Genomic DNA, 13,415 nt, shown 5'->3' with positions numbered 1-13,415 from the left:
TGACAGACACACATGGATGGAGCACAGGCACCCCTGCATCTCTCTCCCATTTCTGTCCAATTTCCCCATGTCCTGACACTAGTTATCGGCAAATAAGTTCACACGCACACAAGAAATATGGTAATATCCAAATTTAACACAAATATGCAGCTCCTCATCTTTTGGACCACACATACTAAGCACTAAGCAAATAAGACAAATACGCCAATGTCTAGAAAAGGCAAATGTATAGATGTAGAAGCACACCTGAGGTTACCTATGATGGAGAGGGGGTGGGGAATAACTGCAAATGGGCATGAGGGAACATTTTGGGGTGACAGAAATGTTCTAAAACTGGATTGTGTTGGTGGCTACAGAACGCTATACATTTGCTACAAACTACTGAACTGTACACACTTACAATGGGTGAACTTTAATGATATGTAAGTTTTCCCTCAGTAAAACTGTTTTTTTTTTAATCTATAAGGGCTGTGGGGGAAAAATACAGGGTAAGATGAATTGAGAGTGAAGGGGTTGGGGTGGTGGGCAGTTGCAATTTTAAGCACAGTGATCACAATGGACTTCATTGAGAAAGTGACATTTGAGCAAAGACCCGAAGGAGGTAAGACAGTGGGCCTGGGGGTAGGCAGGAGGCAGGGCATTCCAGGCCGAGGGTATTACCAACTGTGAGACACCAGTTCTAAGGCAGGAATGGGCAAGGCAATGGGAGATAAGAGAGGGATAGATGGTATATAGGGTCTGGTTCTTGGGATGGAAGCTGCTGCAGTTTTACGCAAAGAAATATAGCCTCATTCAGGTTTTAAAACAAAATTTTTGGCTGCTGTGTTGAGAAGAGTCTATAGGAGGCAAAGAAGACCTTCTGGGGATCTGCTGCAATGATTTAAGCAACAGGTAATGTTGACTGGGACAAGAATGGTAGTGGGAAGTGGTGACATATGGTCAGATTCTGGGTATACTTTGAAGGTAGAGCCAACAGAATTTCCTGACTGTTTGGATGTAAGTTATGAGAGAAAGAAGCTAAGGATGTTTCCAAGGTTTGGGTGCTGAACAACCAAAAATGGAGAGGCTCTGGATGAGGTAGGCTTGAAGGAAAAAAAATTGTAAAGCATGTATAGGGAACTATGCTACTATGTTCTATGTGCCAAATCATTTCACATTCTTTGGGTGACTTTTTAAAAGGCTTCCTTCACTATAAGGTAGGTTTCCTTCCAATACATTCATTAGTCAAGATACTTTAGAGAAATGAACGGCCATGCAAAATGTAGACATGTCTATTTAAAATCCTGATTCTTAGCATTCTTTATCCTTAGTCATTGGATTGTGGAATATCTCATTTTCTTATAATTTCTTAATTATATTTCTAGTGACATTAGACTTAGCCTGCCTATAAAGGTCCTACTGCTGGCCCCAGCTGACCAACAAAAAGCACAGTGACACCAAAGGCAGTCAGTCACTCCTGAGTGATTTTCTTAAAGGGACAGGCTGAGCTGAGAAAAGGCCCAATCAATGTTGGGATACAGTAATAAAATCCATGTCCTATCACAGAGCAAATTCAAGAAGCACCACATAGAAGGACCAAAATTCAAGGCCAATCTCTCTTAAGATTTATTTCTCCTTAGGAGAAACTGTGAAGAGATGGAGTAGAAAAAGGTCATATTATTGTATAGAGATTTAAATAAATATGTACTGTCATTCCCTGATGTAAAATAGAGATTTTCCTTTCTTTTAATTCTAAATTTACATGTATTTGGTTCCTTCTTATTTATTCTGCACATTTGGTCACTGGACTTCTCTATGCAGTCATTATCATTAATACACAAGTTAGAAATACACATTAGACTCAGCAGCTGTGCCCAAGGCTATTACTCCCTATAATTTGACACAGATGGCCAAAAAGATGATTTTGGCTGGATGGCCCAATACTAACCACCTAATGAGGCTGCAAGTTCAAAATCAATTGATGATAGACGTGGTTTCACAGTTAGTGTTCCCTCTTTCCTCCCAGACCCCTCCTCTTTTCCTTGACAAAAAAGGCAGAAGAGTCCAACCAAAATCTAATTTGCCGAAGTTTCACAGACAGCATTTACCTTACTTTACAGGGGGGAAAAGGTAACTCAATAAAACAATTCTAGTCCTGAAATGGTCATTCTTCAGGTCAAAAGACTTTACCTTCAAGTCAAAAATATTATTAAGTATTAAAAAGTTTCCTGCAATAGGAATTAAGCAGGTTTGTACCTAACTCAACATCAGGGAAGCCATCACAATAGTCAATAATAACTAAATTACCACAGACAGGCAAACCTAAGTATGATGTCTGCCTTTCTCTCAGCTAGTCACACACCACAAAATGAATTCTCTTAAAATCACAATTAAGCAACATCCTATCATGCATAACCTTGATCATTTTTGTAGATGTTGGCAATTTATTTATGCCTTCCAAGTTGTCTAACGGCAAGGTTTCTTTTTCTTCTTATCTGTATACTGGTGCTTAACAATTGCATATCTCCTCAAAATGCCTAATATTCAAAAGCACATTTTGAACCCTCGCAAAAATAAAGATCAAGCTACAATTTGAAACGGTAGCCTCTCTGCTCCTCATATTGTGCTATATCCATACTATCCTGCAGCAGTTCACGACTAACCTGTTAATCAATGACTCATAAGATTTTATCCACAGTGGAAATGGCATTCTCCAGTTGGCTTACATAATGCCATGTAATCACTATCAATGCTCTAAATCTAAAAAGATATAAAATTAAAAAGTATCTAGTTTTATCTTATGCAGAAATGTATGTTATTAATCAACTGAGCTACCATATGGACAACTATGAGGATATTAGCTGCCGTCTGCAGCAATCCACCTAATTAGTTATACACAAATTTTAGTAGAAAATGATAACCTCTGTTTCAGTAGTAAAGATGTTAATCACACATCAAGACTTCTACCCAGACAGGGCACCTGGTTGGTAGAGAATTGTTTGTGTTGTTTAAATGTCCACTGAGTATCTGGAGAGCACTGACATCAGAACTGATTTAACTTGCTATTTTTTGTTGTTGTTAAGTGTGAATGACAAGAAAGCTGAGGCCCAGATCCAGATGGCCTGGCTGGTCCTCGGAAGGTAGGAATAAGAAGCAGAGTGTGAGCAGCTCACTGCACTCTAGACCACATCTCCCAAAGTAGACCTATCACCATAATTACTCAATGGGAGTTTCTTAATACACAAATGACTCAGTACTAATGCAGATTCTCACACAGTAAGTATAGAAGATCCAGTAATCTATATTTTCGAAACAACCTCAGTTCATTCTGAGGACCAGCCTTGTTGCAAACCTCTAGAGTGCATGTATTTGCAGGACAGTGGTAAATATATGATTTTCTGATGCAAGGTCCTACAATGCCCAATCAAAAGCAATATCAGAGCACTCTTAATACAAACAAAGCACTTAACATATCTAATTTTATCTCATAGATGACAATGTGAGAAAAGTGAGATTATTTGTGTTATCCCAATTTATACAGAAGGAGACTTAGGCACAGAGTTCTGAAGTCAAGGTCACTCCTTACAGAGTGAAAACTCAAGGAAACTGATTCCACATGCTTTTGCTCTCCCAATCCACTTACTGTGTCAACCCCTAGCCTAACTGTAATCCACAGAAGCAATAACAGTGAGAGATTTTCAGTACTGATCTGTGACTCAAGCCACCATAAGTGAGTGCTGCCTAAAGAAAAGGCCTTATTAACCCTGGCACTGTCTTTAGGAGGTCTCAAAACTGGCCAAGGAGGGACACGTGGCTGGCTCCTGGGAGATGACCCTCTGTCCCAGCTGAGATACTGGTGGGTGCTATGCCACCACGTAGAAAAACTCTCTCCTGAAACTGTCAATATGCTTCCATCCCTGAGGTCAACCATGAGGCCCCAGATACAAAGGGGAGATGAATCACATCTAAGAACTAAGGAAGTTCTTGAGAGCAATGATAGCCTGTGTTTCTTAAACATCTTGGTCAACAGTTGGCCACTGATGTGAAGGGCTCACTTAATGTTGAGAGTCAAGAAGTCCTCTTCCAACCTTGCCTTGTCCCTGCATCCAACAAAGGAGTCTTACACCAATAGCTGCTGACTGAGGCACTCTAAGTTTCCACATGAACAAAGAATGGATGGCAACAGAATTCTGAAGCAATCACAGGATATAAATCTCCCAAAAGAGGTCCAAGTAGAGGAAGCAGAATTCCAAGAATACAGTGCCCAAAAGGAAAAATTCAGTAATCAAGGCACATGTTTTGAGGGGTATGGGAATTTCATCCCTCACTGGGTCCAGGAGTAAAATATGTTGTTGTTTTCAAAGGCGTTATGTCGGGGTGATGCTCCTGCACAGATAAACCATGTAACTAATTCCTCCTGTCCTAATTCCATGCTAGTGAAATCCTTAACCACTAAACCCTTAACCACTAGGAAAATAATGTGCTGGTCAAAGAATTCCACCCACATCTGCAAACCCCTTGGCAGTTACATATACAGAATATATTAATATTTGATGTTAAAGTAATTAACAAAATGTAATGACAATAATTAATTGCAGGCTTCTGATGGGTAACATTGATAAAAACAGCATGAAACACAGAAATCAAAAATTGGCAACTTGGTAAGGTACAGTGGCTCAGATCTATAATTCCAGCACTTTGGAAGGCCAAGATGGAAGAATTGCTTGAGCCCAGGAGCTCAAGACCAGCCAGGAAAACATAGTGAGACACCTATCTCTACAAAAAAATTTTTAAAAATTAGCTGGGCGTGGTGATACACACCTATCAACTACATGGGAGACTGAGGTGGTAGGATTGCTTGAGCCCAGGAGATTTAAGGCTGCAATGAGCTGACTATACCACTGCACTCCAGCCTGGGTGACAGAGGGAGAATCTGTCTCAAAAAAAAAGGGGGGAAAAATTGACAACTTTGTGAAACAGTACAAGGTGAGAGAAGGGAAACATCAGAAAACCCTACAGATGACACTAAGACTCACAAATCTTAGGGATTTCAGAAAAAAGTCAAGTTAAATGCTGTATAGAAAGGCCTAAGGGCTGTGCATGAGTTTCTTAAATGACTTTTGCTCTATTAGGAGGCCCCATCTGTAGGCGATCTTGAATACCAAGAAATGATAAATAGCTTTGGCCCAAAGCTAAAGAAGATAAGCTATGGCAAAATTAAATCAGATTGTAGGTAATTAATGTTTTCATGGAAAAAAAAAACATTGATTCCATATTCCTTTAGGCTTTGAAATCTCAAAAAAAACAAAAAACAAAAAAAACAAAAAAACCCAGTCAGTTCTATCAGCTCAAGGACATCAGGCTAGGAAAGACTAGTGAATCTTTACACAGCCAAAGGGGCATCTGATTACATCTACACCACCGCCTATCACAAAACAGCATTTTTTTAAAAGAAAGTGTCCTTTCAGAAAATGTCAAGCAGAGTAGATGAGGAAACAAGTGAACAAGAGACTCTATCAAAATAAATCTCCTCCACTCAGATATCCATATTAATTATGAACCTAAATTTCCAAAATAATAACCATAACTATTGCTTGGGGAGTAGTTTAGAATAAACTGGTATCTTCACATTTAGAGTAGGCTTTTTATCATAGTGATTTGTAACTTTGCTGGTCTGTGAATGTGATGCAGACACAAGACCTGGCACTGATGTCATCTCGGCTACCATATTTTTCAGCTGAGAATCTACACCTCACTATAATCAATCTCCATTATGAAACACTTTTTACCATATTCTTTTCTGGAGCGATAAAGAAATGAGTAAAGGATTTTCTGTTTTTAACAATCACAGAACTTGTCTTTCTTATTTTAGGTGTCTCAAGTAATGTTACCAACTAGTAAAAATGCATCTGAATTATGAAATTGCACTATATCTTTAGAAATGCTGAAATATATAAATATATGCATACATCCATACCAGGTATAAGCAGAGCACATTTAAAACAAGAAAAAGTATTTTATTTAAGGACGGGCTTTCTTAATCCATTGTATGATGAAAACAAAGCTTAGCTCGGTCTACAGGATCCTATGATATACTGCTCAGGCTAATTTCCTACAAGTGTGGTAGGTTGCTAGCGGTTCCTGCTGCTGTCTAGGTTCTCTTTAAGCCCATGAGCTGGAGGGTGACTTTGAAAAGAGTCAGCCCATACTAACCTCATGTGCACTCCTGGGTCATCAGAAATCCACATGATATTTCAACACAGAAGAAGGAGTTGCTGGTGGGAACAGAGAATGAGTGAGGTCGTGGTGCAGAGAAAAAGAAAAAAACATAGATTTAACTAGAAAGTATTCTGTTCGGGAAGATTTTAATCCTATCTGACTTGAAAGAGAATTTGAGGAGTGTTTTTTTTTTTTTATCCTGGTGAGCTTTTGACCTTTTCATAAAATTTACATAATTCAGCATGAAGGGAAACTTCTAGTTGTCAAGAAAGATGTGGGCTCTAGAAATTGACCTTGCAGAAAGGCTAGGAGGTCTGTACCCACCAGGTACTTGATGCTGCCACTATTAATTCTACAGAGAACACAAGGGGCAGCTCTGTGCTTTTTGCAGATGTGGACCCCTGAAGAGATCCTATGATAGAGCCCAGAGAGCTGCCTGGGTAGGAGGAAAATGACTGACCCTCCCTCCTTTTCCTTGTGACCAGGCCAATGCTCCAGGAACTGCATAAAAGAGGGAACAGTGGCTTGTCAGAGAGAAAAGACAGGACTGAGTCCAAGCTATGCATCCCTCTCCCTGGGAGAGCCCACCTAAGCAGTGTACTGCATCACTAAAAGCTCCATAGCATAATGAGGGTAGCTGCGCTCCAAGGTTGGCACACCAGATTAAAACATTTTATATGGCTCAGGAAATTTAAATGAATTCCACCATCATTTTGAGGAAGGCAAAGGAGTGGGGAAAGGGGAGGCAAAGGGAAGGAATTAATAAGTACTGGATATTATGACACACCAACAATGTGCTAGATGTTTCTATGCACTTCTTATTTAATCTTAAAACAACTCCATAATCTAGGTAACATAATTCCCATTTTACAGATGAGGAAAATGAGAGCTAGAGGGGATATGTAACTGGACTGTGAGTCACAGAACCAAGAAGTATCAGATTTAGTATTCAAATCCAGGCTCCAAGGCTCAGGTTCTTCTGGTTGTGCCATGCTACCTTGCACTTTCAATTGTAGAACTAAAAATCATAAATAATAAGGTTTCTAAGTAATGATTTTAAATGAGGTATCAGAACTTGTGTCATAAAAAATTGCAAAATGCCTCCTCCACTGCTCTATTGTCTGTGCCATTAGCATCAAATATGTTCTCACTGAAGCAATCAGCTAGGATGGGACTTCTTTTTCCATCAATATCTTGTGTAACAAACGGGTTGTATCATCTGGGTGGGGAAGGGAGGGGGTAGCCCTGCTTCTAAGTAACTGGTACTGGCTTATCTGGCATGGAAAGTAGAATACATTATGCCTCAAATAAACATGTAGGAAAATGTTGTCAAGAGTCCATGAAAACTGCCAAAGACATTTCTTCTTCCTTTAAAAATTATCAGGTTGGTGACTCCAACCTTGCAAGGGAAGAAGCTATTTTAGACAAATTTACAGCTTTCAATGCTTTTTGCCATATGTGGAACTAATCTGACTCCAAGTCAAGTCTGCAAAACTGTTTTTTTTTCCTACATAGTTCGTTTAAAAATCTCACCAAAACTTATAGTGCCATATGTCAAAATCAAGTTAAATTAAATACATTAATGCATTGCAATGTGTATACGAAATAGGGAAAGAACAAAAGAAATATGAAGAAAGTTGAGCGCTCCACATTGCTCAGCTCCTCTTAGGTAAAGATCTTGACAAGAAAGGCCTAGGAATGAAGGTTCTGATTAGAAATGCCAGGAAAAAGGTGAACAAAATGAATTCCATTTACTAATTCCCAACAAGAGAGAAAGTAAAATGTTCTAGGATAAATTCTTAAGTTCTACTCTACAAATTGGAAAACAATTCTGAAATAATAAGCAGTCATATAAGCAGAGAAGGGAAGTAAGACACTGCCTGACACAGAGACATAGCCACATCTATCTCTGCTGTCACCAAAAAGCCCCTTGCTTATTAAGAAAGGTGGGCTCCTTACAGTATCATTTTTTCATAATATTTTCCATTACTTGCCAAATATATCTGTGAAGAGCAAATCATCATATTGGCTTATATTGTATTTGATAGGAATTAAAATCCCTCCAACTTTAAAGTAAATTCCTGTCATGACAAATATTCCCAGTGCTAGACTCTAGCTATGATGCCTTCTATTTTATTTCATCCTGTTACCTTGTGCTGAACATTCTAACAGGTAGCTCTCCCACCCAGTCACTGAAGATCTAGTACTTAAATGCAAGTCTAACTCCCACTCGCTTGTCACATTTCTTTCATTTCTCTACTGATATAATAAATAAAAACATTGACCCAACCAGGATCAAGATTATAGTACATTTATCTGTCACCAAAGCCTTCTGTCTAGATTTGAGTACAGCTTTTCAAATGGTTTACAGCCCACATTTTTCCTTTACTTGTCCCAAACATATGAGACTTCATCAAAAGTACATGCAACCTTAAAATCTGTATCTGTAAGAGCCTCCTTAGCTTCCAAGTCTCTAACTCTACTAGAAAAAAAATGATTACATCTTTTATCATCTAATTTGCCAGGATCTTTTCCCATTTTTGAAAATCCATATATTTATCCACTCCAAATGAATTCATATAAAATATGTGTATGCTTTTTCTATAGAAAAGTGATAATCATGAGAGGAAGTTATGTACCAGCCATCGGACATTAAAAATATAGACACATCATCATGGTTTATGGGTATTTATTGTGTGCCAGTCTCTGTATAGAGAATATATTACTCGGTTTGTCCCTTGCCTTTAGGTTCAGTCTTTAGAAGAATCAGTACTACATTCTCCAGATTATCCTCTATGGCTACAACTCCTCTCCTAGTCTCCTTCCCGAATTTGTCTTCCTCCATCCCCTCCCACCCATCCGCAGTTGCATCTTCTGCTGCACTCCATCTTCCAGACCATAGTTCTTCCATAGCTTTCATCACTCGCTCAGCTACAGTAAGCTCATCAATATCAGGTATCACTAGCATCATCCTCTTAACCCACATTTCCAACAGACTGTCTGGTGGAGACTCCCATCTTTCAATAGCTGTAAGGATTTTCATTTAATATAATCATACCCAGCCATCAAGTTCCAGCACTAATCCCCCTGCTACCTAGGGACTGACCTGATCTCCACAATCAGGACACTTAAAATTTTTTCCCTGTGTCTGAGCTTCTATGGAATCTTATATTTCCATTGTAACATTTAACACATAACTCCCTCAAAATCACAATTATGTACATGTCTATAACCTGCATTAGGTAACAGTTAAGAAGAAGGAATGTGAAGAGAGAAGAGCAGCTGAGGTTGCAAGATTTCTTTCATTGCTCCAATTGGACTTTGCAGTCTTAGATTCTCCATCTGTAAAATGGAAATAAGATGCCCACTTTACAGAGTCATTGTGAAGCCAGTATGGAAGTAGCTTGCTCACAGAAGAGCCCGAAAACTGGACGCTGCCAGGAGCAGTGTGTTTGCTCTGAATCATTGAGGGCAGAGACGGTATCTCCACACACTCAGCCAGGACTTTGTTAGAACATTACTAACACACACCTGCACAGCTCCTTACTAGGGGTGCAACATATTTCCATGAAAGGAAAACTGAAATGGCTTTATTTACTGTTAAGGCATCTTTCTAGAGGGGGATTTTGGAATAAGAGAACCATTAGAAGTCGCTGTTCAAATCTTTTGGCTTTTCCTTTTAACTACACCTCTCTGGATCCACCAAAGAGACAATGTAAATAAAATGACACTCCTCTCTGACTACTTACCTACTTCAGTGAAGTCCACTAGCATCTCTATAGCTCTAGGAGAAACATGAGAAAATGGCAGCTTCTCAAAATGTATTTACCTCACTACAAGATTGTTATTTAAGGAGTAAACATTTTATATACCAGGGTGCTAGGATTTAATGTCTCTGAGTTCCCACTTATGTTTTCATTCCTTTGGCATCTTGCAGTATTCAGTGGTGGGTTTTACCTAACACTTTAATCAGACATTTTCATTAAAGGCTCAGGATGCTCCATTTGCTGACCAACCCTACGTCTTCCTATAACAAGCACTCAACTGAGTTTTTCTCCACTTCTTGGCCTTATGGCAAGAAAAAACACATTAAGCCAGGAACATAAGTTCTAAACTATATATGCTTTTGTTTCACCAGATTCAAAAATTCCTATTTTGGAGCACTTCATGCTCTTTTATTTTCTGAGATATAAGACAGAGATCTAGGAAACCTCAAAAAAATTTTGAACCTGTTTATTGAAGAACAAAGGTAGCGCATTTATTAGACTTTAATATTGAAATAAAAAACTGATCACTCACAGTGATGGATGTATTTGTTCACATGAGTATTTTGTTAGAGAATAATAACTTACAATTGAGTGAGACCTCAGTAGTTATGGGTTGCTAACTAGCAGGCCACAGGCCAGATGTGACCCAGATACATTTTTTAATGTGGTCCTTACAGTTTTTAAAATTAAGGATACCTCATAAAAAAAATCCAGAAGCTTCTGTTTTCCTTAAAAAACTGTCATGTTTTAGAGCCTGGACAGTAACAATCAGCTACAGTGGAGTGGGAGCTGCCTCCTTTACAGTGGTTTGCAAGTTCCAGAGGCCACAGTTCACACTCCACTCCATACCCTCTCTCCCACGTGTCTTCTCTAGGCCTGCTCCACTCCTTTATCTCACTTGTCAGATCCCTGCACACATCTGAAACGCACACACAACTTTTTTTTAAAGGCAAGGAGACTGGATCCAGAAAGGGCTTCCCCATTCACTAGCTGTGACCTTCAGCAAGGTTTGAGTCTTGGGTTCCTCAGCTTTAAATGGAAGGTAATTTATTGGCCTCAAAGGGTTGTTGTGAGGATTAAAAAAGAAGCATATGAAAAGTGCTTTCTACACTGTAATGTAAAATGTTTGTCATCATCATTCATCTCCCAAAGCTCTGTGAGTTGCATAAATCCCCTCTATCTACCTCTGTCATTATTTGGCGTACTTGCTCCTCACATTATTTATTACACTCTCTGTGACAGAGTTTAAAATCTAAATTACAAGAATTTGACTTATTTCCTCGGGTCATTTAACAAGAAGTAGAAAAGATGAACAAATATCAAAGGAAAACAAAATGAGTTCTTGAATGCCAGTGGATCTTTACTGGGCCATTTGTTTGTGATGGAGGCATGAAATTCGTGCAAAGTGTAATTACTGGATTGCTGATGCCTTCAAGTACTATGTTACAAGTTCACCCAATAGACACCTGAAACCTCAAAACAAAACAAAACTGACAGCCCAGGTATTAGGCTGACCTCTTCCATTGGCCTATCAGTGTTCCAGTAGAGGACCCAGTCCCATCAGAAAAAAAAAACAAAAAACAAAAACAACTGCACTTTCATATAAGCTCTAGTAAGCCATGGCACACATTTTATATCTATCTCTATATGTGTATAGAGATAGACAGACCTAAAAATAATCAATAAGAGATTAAAAAAAAACAGAATCTTCTCAGAAATGAGCAGAGGTGCAAAAACTGCGCTTCAATACTGATGCAGGGGATATAAAAATGCTAGCAAAGATGTATGTCATGAATGCTACCTTCTTACGTTACAAATTCACAAACATGTATTCCTGTTCTGGTCAATTTAGAATAGAAGCTCATCCTTGTGTGGGGAACTACAATTAAATCATCTGCTTTTAATTTAAAATAATCACAACTAAGTGAACTGCAAAATAAAACTGGAAATAGAGGGGAAGAAGGGATCTAAACTGGAGTCAGCTTTCTTTATAAGATCACCAAAATGGGAGTAAATTATGATTCAAGACACAATCCGTTGAAAAATTCATCTGACGAATCCTTTTTAAAGCATACCATATAGTGCAATTACGGCTTTTCTTGAAGTTGAATGAAACCGCCACCTGAATACAGATTAACAAATGCCAAATTACGACAAGGTCCTCAGTGTATATTTTATTTTAAATATCAAAATAATTAACGGCATCATTTAAGAAACCAGTTCTTTCAATAGATGTCCCAGGGCTGATGTTTAAGCAAGTCTCCTTGGCAACCAAGGAGCACAGTACATATTGGGCTCGGGGGGAGGGAAGAAAGGGAGAGCGACTCCAGGGCTGGCAGCATAAGTAACCTGAGTAGTGGCTGCTCCCGTTAGACGACACGGGCAGAGGCTGCATGGGCTGCAAGCCCCTGAAATGTCAACTTCGGGTCTGCCCCCACTTGGCGTACCAGCAGCCTCCCACCCTCTTCCTCGGGTCTGCAGAACAGGTTACAAGGAGAGAGACTGGCTTACCCGATGGGGTGAGCGGTCTGCTGGATTAGGTGCCAGAGACGGCAGCGCAGGCACCGGCCTCTCCTTGATGCACAATGGCTCTGCTTCGCCCCACGATGCTGAGGTTAAGAGAACCCGCAGTAGCTTCGCTCTGCTGGTTCGGGGATGCAGTAGCGAAGACGAGCGTCCTAGCGTGTTTGTGTGTGCGAAAGTGTGTGTGTGTGTGCCTGCGTGCATGTGTGTGCGCGCGAGTGCCTGCGCGCTCCCGAACTGTCGCGCGGGGAAACTGCTCCCTAGTAAATAAAAAGCCCTAGCCAGCACTGCAGGTGGCACGTCCCGCTGACTCCGCCCCAGGCGGTCGCGTCAGATTGGAGACGCACCTTGGCACCCCCGGGGCGGGTTCAGACGCCACAGGGCTCCGCCCCCTCCCGCCTCCAGCGAGCCCGCGCGCTCGCTCCCCCTCCCCCTCCCCTGCGATCCCGCGCACATCCTCTCCGACCCCGCGCGCAACGCCGCCGCCCGCCACCAGCGCGCTCGCTCCCCCGCCGCCCCCGCCCCCGCAGCCCCCGCCCCCGCCGTCGGCGAGCTGCCAGCGCAGGTCCGCCAGTCCCGGAAGTCCCCTCCTCCACGCCACCCTCCTCCTCGCTCTCCGGCACCTGCGTCGCCGGCCCCTGGGTCACATGCGCAGTCTGTAGCCACCACTGCGGCGACTGAGACCCGGGAACCCAGGCTGCTCGCCCCCAGACTCCTTTCCCAGGGCTGGCGGGCAACCTGAGCGAACAGACCCCGTGGCTCGGTGTGCCAGGGAGTCCTTGCTCTGCTAACTTGTGAAGTTCAAGTTGCCTCCAGTCCTAGCGGCCCTACAGTGGTCCCCCTTAGGATAATACACTCTATGGTACTGTCCAGAACAAATTCACAGTAACTTTAAGAAACGACAGGGGAACCAACCCCCTAGAGGAG

General features: G+C 41.0%; 1 protein-coding gene across 3 annotated transcripts in view; it reads right to left on the bottom strand.

Moving 5' to 3' along the window:
* KLHL32 (kelch like family member 32) overlaps positions 1 to 12,875 on the bottom strand; it is a 224,608-nt gene extending 211,733 nt beyond the window's left edge. Inside the window, exon 1 of one of the 3 annotated variants that reach the window (XM_054490891.2) lies at positions 12,477 to 12,875. The gene's annotated coding sequence lies outside the window, so the exon portion shown is untranslated. The remainder of the gene's footprint in view (positions 1 to 12,476) is intronic. The other 2 variants (XM_054490897.2, XM_063666439.1) reach the window with 2 other exon arrangements.
* Between the last annotated feature and the right edge of the window lie 540 nt (positions 12,876 to 13,415).

This window comes from Pongo pygmaeus, chromosome 5 (genome assembly GCF_028885625.2).
Source record: "Pongo pygmaeus isolate AG05252 chromosome 5, NHGRI_mPonPyg2-v2.0_pri, whole genome shotgun sequence".
Classification (NCBI taxonomy): domain Eukaryota; kingdom Metazoa; phylum Chordata; class Mammalia; order Primates; family Hominidae; genus Pongo; species Pongo pygmaeus.
The sequence above is the reverse complement of the archived record's forward strand: the minus strand, read 5'-3'. Positions and strand labels throughout refer to the sequence as shown.